The sequence below is a fragment of the Mesoplodon bidens genome, assembly GCF_964165515.1.
Source record: "Mesoplodon bidens genome assembly, contig: HAP1_SCAFFOLD_259, whole genome shotgun sequence".
In the NCBI taxonomy this organism is placed as follows: Eukaryota; Metazoa; Chordata; class Mammalia; order Artiodactyla; family Ziphiidae; genus Mesoplodon; species Mesoplodon bidens.
In genome coordinates this window covers 435,903-445,367 of record NW_027671404.1, presented here as the reverse complement: position 1 = coordinate 445,367, position 9,465 = coordinate 435,903, and positions in this window count along the sequence as shown.

The window sequence follows — 9,465 nt, the reverse complement described above, 5'->3', positions numbered from 1 at the left end:
CATTGCAGGCCTGTAAATGACACCTGCCCTGAAAACAAATCCTGGGGTCACATATCGACCAAAAAATTCAAAGGACGTCCATATTTCAAAACGACCGTTTCAAAAGGCATATTTTATGCACATTAGTTTTCTGCTTCTTTTTCTTTCTTTCTTTTTTGGTTAAAAAAACGGGAATGGAAAAAGGCATCCCTCAGAAGGGGCGAAAATAGTTGCAAACGAATCAATGGACAAAGGTTTAATGTCCAATATATATAAACAGCTCATGCAGCTTAATATTAAAAAAACAAACAACCCAATACAAAAATGGGCAGAAGATCTAAAGAGACGTTTCTTTAAAGAAGACACAGAGATGGCCAAGACGCACATGAAAAGCTGCTCAACAGCACTAATTATTAGAGAAATGCAAATCAAAACTACAATGAGGTATCACCTCACACCTGTTAGAATGGGCATCATCAGAAAATCTAGAAACAACAAATTCTGGGGAGGGTGTGGACAAAAGGAGCCCTCTTCCACTATTGGTGGGAATGTAAATTGATACAGTCACTATGGAGAACACTATGGAGTTTCCTTAAAAAAACTAGAAATAGAATTACCATCTGATCCAGCAATCCCACTTCTGGGCATATACCCAGAGAAAACCATAAATCAAAAAGGCACATTCACCACAATGTTCATTGCAGCACTATTTACAATAGCCAGGTAATGGAAGCAACCTAAATGCCCACAGACAGATGAATGGATAAAATTGGGGTACACATATCAAATGGAATATTACTCGGCCATAAAAAGGAATGAAACTGGGTCATTTGTAGAGACATCGATGGATCTAGAGACTGTCATACAGAATGAAGTAAGTCAGAAAGAGGAAAACAAATATTGTATATTAATGCATATATGTGGAACCTAAAAAATGGTACAGATGAACTGGTTTGCAGGGAAGAAATAGTGACACACAGGTAGAGAACAAACGTATGGACACCAAGTGTGGGAAGCCATGGGGTGGTGGTGGTGGGATGAGTTGGGAGATTGAGATTGACCTGTATACATGTATATGCATAAAATACATAACTAATAATAACCTGCTGTATAAAAAAGTAAATAAAATTAAATTTCAAAATTATAAAAAATAAAATTTAAAAATAAAAGAGAAAAAAGTTCTTCCCTTCACACAGATGTATTTATAGGAATGAATTATTTCCATGCTTATATCTATAAATACATAAAAGAGGAATAAAAGCTAACTTGAACCATAAAAGAAGAAAAACCAGAACCCACCAGTTATACAGAGGAAAACGCTATCAGGGCACTTGCTCCAGCGGTAAACAATTCTGAAATTGGTCAGAGGTGGGGAATCATCTCCCATACAGCTAGCAACCCACCCCCCACACAAGGAGCGTCCTCATTGCAAAGCTGGGGGACCGTGCCGAGGCATCTCTGAATAAAGGTGAGCTGAGCCCCAGGCCAGCTGCTGCTGAACTGTTCCCACCCTTCCCAGGTAAAACACCTGAATATGTACAAGGGCTTGAAAGACTAGAGGAAGGGCCGTGGAGCCACACCAGCGACAGCACGCAAGCCAACTTGGTGCCTGCAGGCCAGCCAGGGTGGTCCTGGCCCCGGGCGCTCTTCCGGAAGCTTTCCATTGTCCTGCCTGAGATACCCCACCTGTCCCGGCCCCCACTGCTTTTTTCCTTCCTCACCTCTGTCCGGAGAGAAATTCCAGCGGAAGGTATGGGTGACACATCCTCTTCTTTACAGGAGGCAGCCTGGCAACTCCTGCAGAAAGGTCAGCAGAACCCCACTCACACCGGGCCACCAACAAAGCTGTGGCCCCTCACTCCCTCCCACCAGCACAGCCCCGAGACTGCTGACGGGGCAGAGAATATGGAGTCAGGCACAGCTTCAGGGGCTATTGCTGCCTGGAGCGCTGTTTATATTGACCTCAACCAGGCACACCTGGGGAGGGCCGGCCGGCAGGATAAGGCTGCCCACGTCAGCTAATCCACAACCCGCAGGGAATCACATTGTTGAAAATGGACCTCGCTAAGTCAGAATAGAAGGCAAGGAAAAAAAGGACACAATGCCATTTGCAGCACCGTAGATGAGTCTAGAGGTAATCACGTGACATGTAGTAAGTCAGAAAGTGAAAGACACATATCATATCATATCAGTTCTAGGTGTTACCTAAAAATGGATACCAGGGCAGATATTTCCACGGAGAAGGGCAATCACAGCTTCATTAAACAAACTTATGGTTCACCAATGGAAAGGTGAGAGGATTGGTTTCATTACGATATCGGGGTTAACAGACTTATACAAACACAGGTGACATATATAATCACCAAAGAACTACGGAATACCAAAAGACTACTCAACATTCTGTGATAACGTACATGGGAAAAGGATCCCAGGAAAAACAGACATCTGTATATGTGTAAAAGAACCACATCTTCCACACCTCCAACAAGCCAAACATTGTAATCAAACTTGCTGTAATAAAAAATAAAAATTAAATTAAAAACACGAACCAGAAGTAGGGAGACAAACTTGAGGGGCTTTCTCCTGGCACATTCCATTCTAAATTCCAATCTAGAACACGACTTCCATTGAGGCTCTGTTGCCCTAGTAACCAGAATTGGTAAGGGAGAACTGCTGCCACCTTGTGGCCGTTTCACACAGCAGCAGCTTTAATCCCAGCGCTAATGGTCAGTGGATATTCAAAATCATTGCAGGCCTGTAAATGACACCTGCCCTGAAAACAAATCCTGGTGTCACATATCGACCAAAAAATTCAAAGGACGTCCATATTTCAAAACGACCGTTTCAAAAGGCATATTTTATGCACATTAGTTTTCTGCTTCTTTTTCTTTCTTTCTTTTTTGGTTAAAAAAACGGGAATGGAAAAAGGCATCCCTCAGAAGGGGCGAAAATAGTTGCAAACGAATCAATGGACAAAGGTTTAATGTCCAATATATATAAACAGCTCATGCAGCTTAATATTAAAAAAACAAACAACCCAATACAAAAATGGGCAGAAGATCTAAAGAGACGTTTCTTTAAAGAAGACACAGAGATGGCCAAGACGCACATGAAAAGCTGCTCAACAGCACTAATTATTAGAGAAATGCAAATCAAAACTACAATGAGGTATCACCTCACACCTGTTAGAATGGGCATCATCAGAAAATCTAGAAACAACAAATTCTGGGGAGGGTGTGGACAAAAGGAGCCCTCTTCCACTATTGGTGGGAATGTAAATTGATACAGTCACTATGGAGAACACTATGGAGTTTCCTTAAAAAAACTAGAAATAGAATTACCATCTGATCCAGCAATCCCACTTCTGGGCATATACCCAGAGAAAACCATAAATCAAAAAGGCACATTCACCACAATGTTCATTGCAGCACTATTTACAATAGCCAGGTAATGGAAGCAACCTAAATGCCCACAGACAGATGAATGGATAAAATTGGGGTACACATATCAAATGGAATATTACTCGGCCATAAAAAGGAATGAAACTGGGTCATTTGTAGAGACATCGATGGATCTAGAGACTGTCATACAGAATGAAGTAAGTCAGAAAGAGGAAAACAAATATTGTATATTAATGCATATATGTGGAACCTAAAAAATGGTACAGATGAACTGGTTTGCAGGGAAGAAATAGTGACACACAGGTAGAGAACAAACGTATGGACACCAAGTGTGGGAAGCCATGGGGTGGTGGTGGTGGGATGAGTTGGGAGATTGAGATTGACCTGTATACATGTATATGCATAAAATACATAACTAGTAATAACCTGCTGTATAAAAAAGTAAATAAAATTAAATTTCAAAATTATAAAAAATAAAATTTAAAAATAAAAGAGAAAAAAGTTCTTCCCTTCACACAGATGTATTTATAGGAATGAATTATTTCCATGCTTATATCTATAAATACATAAAAGAGGAATAAAAGCTAACTTGAACCATAAAAGAAGAAAAACCAGAACCCACCAGTTATACAGAGGAAAACGCTATCAGGGCACTTGCTCCAGCGGTAAACAATTCTGAAATTGGTCAGAGGTGGGGAATCATCTCCCATACAGCTAGCAACCCACCCCCCACACAAGGAGCGTCCTCATTGCAAAGCTGGGGGACCGTGCCGAGGCATCTCTGAATAAAGGTGAGCTGAGCCCCAGGCCAGCTGCTGCTGAACTGTTCCCACCCTTCCCAGGTAAAACACCTGAATATGTACAAGGGCTTGAAAGACTAGAGGAAGGGCCGTGGAGCCACACCAGCGACAGCACGCAAGCCAACTTGGTGCCTGCAGGCCAGCCAGGGTGGTCCTGGCCCCGGGCGCTCTTCCGGAAGCTTTCCATTGTCCTGCCTGAGATACCCCACCTGTCCCGGCCCCCACTGCTTTTTTCCTTCCTCACCTCTGTCCGGAGAGAAATTCCAGCGGAAGGTATGGGTGACACATCCTCTTCTTTACAGGAGGCAGCCTGGCAACTCCTGCAGAAAGGTCAGCAGAACCCCACTCACACCGGGCCACCAACAAAGCTGTGGCCCCTCACTCCCTCCCACCAGCACAGCCCCGAGACTGCTGACGGGGCAGAGAATATGGAGTCAGGCACAGCTTCAGGGGCTATTGCTGCCTGGAGCGCTGTTTATATTGACCTCAACCAGGCACACCTGGGGAGGGCCGGCCGGCAGGATAAGGCTGCCCACGTCAGCTAATCCACAACCCGCAGGGAATCACATTGTTGAAAATGGACCTCGCTAAGTCAGAATAGAAGGCAAGGAAAAAAAGGACACAATGCCATTTGCAGCACCGTAGATGAGTCTAGAGGTAATCACGTGACATGTAGTAAGTCAGAAAGTGAAAGACACATATCATATCATATCACTTCTAGGTGTTACCTAAAAATGGATACCAGGGCAGATATTTCCACGGAGAAGGGCAATCACAGCTTCATTAAACAAACTTATGGTTCACCAATGGAAAGGTGAGAGGATTGGTTTCATTACGATATCGGGGTTAACAGACTTATACAAACACAGGTGACATATATAATCACCAAAGAACTACGGAATACCAAAAGACTACTCAACATTCTGTGATAACGTACATGGGAAAAGGATCCCAGGAAAAACAGACATCTGTATATGTGTAAAAGAACCACATCTTCCACACCTCCAACAAGCCAAACATTGTAATCAAACTTGCTGTAATAAAAAATAAAAATTAAATTAAAAACACGAACCAGAAGTAGGGAGACAAACTTGAGGGGCTTTCTCCTGGCACATTCCATTCTAAATTCCAATCTAGAACACGACTTCCATTGAGGCTCTGTTGCCCTAGTAACCAGAATTGGTAAGGGAGAACTGCTGCCACCTTGTGGCCGTTTCACACAGCAGCAGCTTTAATCCCAGCGCTAATGGTCAGTGGATATTCAAAATCATTGCAGGCCTGTAAATGACACCTGCCCTGAAAACAAATCCTGGTGTCACATATCGACCAAAAAATTCAAAGGACGTCCATATTTCAAAACGACCGTTTCAAAAGGCATATTTTATGCACATTAGTTTTCTGCTTCTATTTCTTTCTTTCTTTTTTGGTTAAAAAAACGGGAATGGAAAAAGGCATCCCTCAGAAGGGGCGAAAATAGTTGCAAACGAATCAATGGACAAAGGTTTAATGTCCAATATATATAAACAGCTCATGCAGCTTAATATTAAAAAAACAAACAACCCAATACAAAAATGGGCAGAAGATCTAAAGAGACGTTTCTTTAAAGAAGACACAGAGATGGCCAAGACGCACATGAAAAGCTGCTCAACAGCACTAATTATTAGAGAAATGCAAATCAAAACTACAATGAGGTATCACCTCACACCTGTTAGAATGGGCATCATCAGAAAATCTAGAAACAACAAATTCTGGGGAGGGTGTGGACAAAAGGAGCCCTCTTCCACTATTGGTGGGAATGTAAATTGATACAGTCACTATGGAGAACACTATGGAGTTTCCTTAAAAAAACTAGAAATAGAATTACCATCTGATCCAGCAATCCCACTTCTGGGCATATACCCAGAGAAAACCATAAATCAAAAAGGCACATTCAAAACAATGTTCATTGCAGCACTATTTACAATAGCCAGGTAATGGAAGCAACCTAAATGCCCACAGACAGATGAACGGATAAAATTGGGGTACATATATCAAATGGAATATTACTCGGCCATAAAAAGGAATGAAACTGGGTCATTTGTAGAGACATCGATGGATCTAGAGACTGTCATACAGAATGAAGTAAGTCAGAAAGAGGAAAACAAATATTGTATATTAATGCATATATGTGGAACCTAAAAGATGGTACAGATGAACTGGTTTGCAGGGAAGAAATAGAGACACACAGGTAGAGAACAAATGTATGGACACCAAGTGTGGGAAGCCATGGGGTGGTGGTGGTGGGATGAGTTGGGAGATTGGGATTGACCTGTATACAGGTATATGCATAAAATACATAACTGATAATAACCTGCTGTATAAAAAAGTAAATAAAATTTAATTTCAAAATTTTAAAAAATAAAATTTAATTATAAAACAGAAAAAAGTTCTTCCCTTCACACACAAGTATTTACAGGAATGAATTATTTCCATGCTTATATCTATAAATACATAAAAGAGGAATAAAATCTAAATTGAACCATAAACGAAAAAAAAACCTGAACCCACCAGTTATACAGAGGAAAACCCTATCAGGGCACTTGCTCCAGCGGTAAACAATTCTGAAGTTGGTCAGAGGTGGGGAATCATCTCCCATCCAGCCAGGAACCCACCACCCACGCAAGAAGCGTCCTCATTTCAAAGCTGGGAGACCGTGCCGAGGCATCTCTGAATAAAGGTGAGCTGAGCCCCAGGCCAGCTGCTGCTGAACTGTTCCCACCCTTCCCAGGTAAAACACCTGAATATGTACAAGGGCTTGAAAGCCTAGAGGAAGGGCCATGGAGCCACACCAGCGAAAGCACGCAGGCCAACTTGGTGACTGCAGGCCAGCCAGGGTGGTCCTGGCCCCGGGCACTCTTCCGGAAGCTTTCCATTGTCCTACCTGTGACACCCCTCCTGTCCCGGCCCCCACTGCTTTTTTCCTTCCTCACCTCTGTCCGGAGAGAAATTCCAGCGGAAGGTATGGGTGACACATCCTCTTCTTTACAGGTCTCAGCCTGGCAAATCCTGCAGAAAGGCCAGCAGTGCCCCACTCACACCGGGCCACCAACAAAGCTGTGGCCCCTCATTCCCTCCCACCAGCTCAGCCCGGAGACTGCTGACGGGGCAGAGAATATGGAGTCAGGCACAGCTTCAGGTGCTATTGCTGACTGGAGCGCTGTTTATATTGACCTCAACCAGGCACACCTGGGGAGGGCCGGCCGGCAGGGTAAGGCTGCCCTGGTCAGCTAATCCACAACCCTCAGGGAATGACATTGTTGAAAATGGACCTCGTTAAGGCAGAATAGAAGCCAAGGAAAATAAGGACACAATGCCATTTGCAGCACCGTAGATGAGTCTAGAGGTAATCACGTGACTTGTAGTAAGTCAGAAAGTGAAAGACACATATCATATCATATCACTTATAGGTGTTACCTAAAAATGGATACCAGGGCAGATATTTCCACGGAGAAGGGCAATCACAGATTCATTAAACACACTTATGGTTCACCAATGGAAAGGTGTGTGGATTGGTTTCATTACGATATCGGGGTTAACAGACATATACAAACACAGGTGACATATATAATCACCAAAGACCTACGGAATACCAAGAGAAGACTACTCAACATTCTGTCATAACATACCTGGGAAAAGGATCCCAGGAAGAACAGACATCTGTATATGTGTAAAAGAACCATATCTTCCACACCTCCAACAAGCCAAACATTGTAATCAAACTTGCTGTCATAAAAAATAAAAATTAAATTAAAAACACGAACCAGAAGTAGGGAGACAAACTTGAGGGGCTTTCTCCTGGCACATTCCATTCTAAATTCCAATCTAGAACACGACTTCCATTGAGGCTCTGCTGCCCTAGTAACCAGATTTGGTAAGGGAGAACTGCTGCCACCTTGTGGCCGTTTCACACAACAGCAGCTTTAATCCCAGCGCTAATGGTCAGTGGATATTCAAAATCATTGCAGGCCTGTAAATGACACCTGCCCTGAAAACAAATCCTGGGGTCACATATCGACCAAAAAATTCAAAGGACGTCCATATTTCAAAACGACCGTTTCAAAAGGCATATTTTATGCACATTAGTGTTCTGCTTCTTTGTCTTTCTTTCTTTTTTGGTTAAAAAGACGGGAATGGAAAAAGGCATCCCTCAGACTGGGCGAAAATCGTTGCAAATGAATCAATGGACAAAGGTTTAATCTCCAATATATATAAACAGCTCATGCAGCTTAATATTAAAAAAACAAACAACCCAATACAAAAATGAGCAGAAGTTCTAAAGGGACGTTTCTTCAAAGAAGACACAGAGATGGCCAAGACGCACATGAAAAGCTGCTCAAGAGCACTAATTATTAGAGAAATGCAAATGAAAACTACAATGAGGTATCACCTCACACCTGTTAGGATCGGCATCATCAGAAAATCTACAAACAACAAATTCTGGGGAGGGTGTGGACAAACGGAGCCCTCTTCCACTATTGGTGGGAATGTAAATTGATACAGTCACTTTGGAGAACACTATGGAGTTTCCTTTAAAAAACTAGAAATAGAATTACCATCTGATCCAGCAATCCCACTTCTGGGCATATACCCAGAGAAAACCAGAAATCAAAAAGGCACATTCACCACAATGTTCATAGCAGCACTATTTACAATAGCCAGGTAATGGAAGCAACCTAAATGCCCACAGACAGATGAATGGATAAAGATGGGGTACATATATAAAATGGAATATTACTCGGCCACAAAAAGGAATGAAACTGGGTCATTTGTAGAGACATCGATGGATCTAGAGACTGTCATACAGAATGAAGTAAGTCAGAAAGAGGAAATCAAATATTGTATATTAATGCATATATGTGGAACCTAAAAAATGGTACAGATGAACTGGTTTGCAGGGAAGAAATAGAGACGCAGAGGTCGAGAACAAACGTATGGACACCAAGTGTGGGAAGCCATGGGGTGGTGGTGGTGGGATGAGTTGGGAGATTCGGGTTGACCTGTATACATGTATATGCATAAAATACATAACTAATAATAACCTGCTGTATAAAAAAAGTAAATAAAATTAAATTTCAAAATTTTAAAAAATAAAATTTAAAAATAAAACAGAAAAAATGTATTCCCTTCACACAGATGTATTTATAGGAATGAATTATTTCCATGCTTATATCTATAAATACATAAAAGAGGAATAAAATCTAACTTGAACCATAAACGAAAAAAAACCTGAACCCACCAGTTATACA